A 3,481-nucleotide genomic window follows, 5' to 3' on the forward strand; every position below is an offset into this window, starting at 1 on the left:
ATGATAATAATAATAATAATAATAATAATAATAATAATAATTTCGTCGGAGGGGTGGAGAACACAAAACAATGCAAAAAGAGGTAAGGAACTTGGAATGGTTATATACGGATAAAGTGGGGACGAGAAGATGGAGAATGGAAGAGAGGAAGACGGAAAGACTGTGAAAAAGATGGAAATGAGGAAGATGCAGTATACGGCGGAGAAAGACGATAAGAAATGAGGGTAGGGAGAAGAGAATCAGCAGGAGGAATATAAAAATGAGAATAAAAAAGAAAATGACGTACCAATGAGAATGAAGAGCATGAAGAAAAAGGAGAAAGGAGAGAGGTAGAAAGAGAGGCAGAGTGAGGTTGAGAGGTGGAAAGAAGGGAATCCAGACGAGGGCGAAGAGGGGGAAGAGAGATAAGGGAATAAAGGCATGAGGGGGAAGGGGGAAAGGGGGGAGGGGGAAAGAAAGGAGGAAGGGGAGGGGGAGAAAGGGGGAGGGGTTGACCATAAAGGATTCTTGTAGCAACACGTAAGACATCCCAATTGTCAAGTGAACATCTGGACTGCTCACTCATACACACATGCACTCACAAAAAAGGTGAGAGAGAGAGAGAGAGAGAGAGAGAGAGAGAGAGAGTCTGTTTACCTATATCTATTCGTCTATCTATATACTCGTGTGATATATAAAATGTACGGGCTTCTGTGGCAAATAATGCAAATATTACAATTCATTTAACGAACAAAATTACTTAACGGAGCGCAGGAAGCCTTAATACATACTTGCGCAGACAGACGACCATTTGACGTTGCGGGTATCGTCACAATTACCGTCATTATCGTAACAGTATCGTCATTGTTGCTGTTGTTTGGTTAAGGATGAAGTTGAGAAGGGGGTTATCTGAAGCGTGTTCTCCTCTTACTCTTATTAATTCTCTTCTTGATTCTCATGCTCCTGTTTTAGCTCTTCCTTGCGTCTTTTATTTCTTCTTTGAGTTTATCTATATATCTATCCAAACATATCTACCTATCTATCTGTCTATCTATCTAACTTCGCTCTCCTCTTCCGTCCACTCGTTCTTCTTTGAATGCCTCTATCTATCCATCTATCTATCTATCTCCGCTCTTCCCTTCTGTCTTTTCTTTCTTCTTTGAATGTCTGTCTACTTAACTACTTATCTATCTATTCAATCAATCTATCTATCTACTTAGATGCAGGTATCATCATCCTAACCGAAATTCCTACTAATACAAGGATATATAAAATTGCTTGCCAATATCTGTCTGTCTGCCTGTCTGTTTATCAGTCTACCAATCACTATTTCAACTCCTTGTCCCTCTACCATATCGAAGTGAGTTACCTACCCACCCATTTCGCCATCTACACAACCATAACACAAATTCGGTCAAACACTGCAGAGGTAAGATGAGGAGGGGACAGAAATTACTTTGAATAACTCACTATAGCGTATTTCTTTATTTTCTTTTTAACTTGCCGAAGATTCCTAGCTAAGTTGATGGCCATGCGTAAGTCAGACTGGAGGCTCGATTTTACTAGCAACCAAGGAGACTCGTTCCTACCTCATAACTAAGGCTTTTGCACTAGTAACCAAGGAGACTCATTGCTACCTCATAACCCAAGGCTCTATCGAATTACACGCAATTGTTACAGATTATTTTATGAATGGAGGACACCTGTAACCTGTCGTATAGATTTTTTACGATTTAATTTGTTTTTCCTTCCTCTGTTCATCTGTTAAAAAAAGTAAAGAAATTGCAGTAGCCCAGTCCCGTCGGATGAAAACAAATGGACTAAAGTGGCTCACGTTCCAGCGACCTTGGGAGCCGTCATACAAAGCGATTCATGCTGGCGATCAATTTCCTGAGGCCGAAAATAGAGGGGAGGAGGAGGAGCAGGAGGAGGAGGAGGAAGAGGCAGGAAAATAAATGGGAAGGAGAGTGGCTTGGTTGGATGAGGTGGTTGGTGAAGTGGAAGGAGCTGAAAGAAAGAAAGAAAGAAAGAGAAAGAAAGAGAGAGAGAGAGAGAGAGAGAGAGAGAGAGAGACAATGATAACGATACTGGTAACCACAACAAAACACCTCCCCCACTGCCAATAACAAGGACTACAGGCACCATACAAGCTCACTATCACACACACACAGATAAGATAGCGATAGCCAACACTGATAGCCTCTCTCTCCTCTCATCCACACCCTCCGATATAACTAAGGATTTATATGTCACTTGCGTTTTTAAGATAGTTTTATAAATACACAGACAATATTAGCCTACACTTTAGCCTGTCTGTCTCTCTGTCTGTGTCCCTTTCTATCTATCCATCTATTAATCTATCTATCATAAAATTACAGCAATTCCTCTCTCTCCTCTCTCTCTCTCTCACCAGTCACCAAGCGTCTTCCTCTGGCAATAATTTAGTGGTGATATACGACACTGTGGAGGGGAACAACAGCAACTTTCCCGTGACACAGATAAAACTTTCACTTGAGGGAAATTTACGAGTCTTACCTTCAAACTTTATATCTCACTCTCTTTCTCTGTGTGGTTTAATCAGGGAAAGCCGCCTCTCTCTCTCTCTCTCTCTCTCTCTCTCTCTCCCCCACCTAATCCTTTCAACCACCACATACTGTATTCCCATTCCTACTCCTCCTTCTCTCCCTTTTCTCCCTCTCCCCTCTCTCCTACATCCCTTCCTCTCTACCCCCTCCCTCCCAACCTTCCCCTTCTTCTCCCCTCTTTCATCTTCATTTCCACCTTCGTTTATCTCCCCTCCCCCATGCTCCACCCTCTCCCTTCGCAAACTTCCCTCCCCCCACATCTCATCCACCCCTCAATCTCCCCCGCCTCTTCCTCTCTCTTCTATCCGAACCTCCACCTTCCTTCCACTCCCCCTCCCTTTCCTTCCCCCCCTCTTCCAATTCCACCTCCATTTGCCTCCCTCTCCACCCTCCCCTCTCTAAATCCCCCCTCCCCACCTTCCAATGACTCTCTTTGCATATTTGCCCTCAAAACTTTCCCTCCTGTCCCATCTCTCTCTCTCTCTCTCTCTCTCTCTCTCTCTCTCTCTCTCTCTCTCTCTCTCTCTCTCTCTCTCTCCCCCACTCCTATCGTAAAATGACTAAATTGTAAACTTTTATATTACCTAATCTGTGTGTGTGTGTGTGTGTGTGTGTGTGTGTGTGTGTATGTGTGTGTGTTGTAAACTTTTATATTACCTAATCTGTGTGTGTGTGTGTGTGTGTGTGTGTGTGTGTGTGTGTGTGTGTGTGTGTGTGTGTGTGTGTGTGTGTGTGTGTGTGTGTGTGTGTGTGTGTGTGTACGTAAGTGTATGTGCGTTATGAGGTCAGGTCACATTCGGGAGCGTGCCTAGCCAACATGCCATAACCTCCATCACTGTCTCAATCCCTCCTTCCACCTCACTTCGACCTCGTAAATACTGCTAAAACCTCAATTTACAACCTTCTTCTGAATTTAC

This window comes from Coenobita brevimanus, chromosome 95 (assembly GCF_032717465.1).
Source record: "Coenobita brevimanus isolate Jiangsu-jjx chromosome 95, ASM3271746v2, whole genome shotgun sequence".
NCBI lineage: Eukaryota > Metazoa > Arthropoda > Malacostraca > Decapoda > Coenobitidae > Coenobita > Coenobita brevimanus.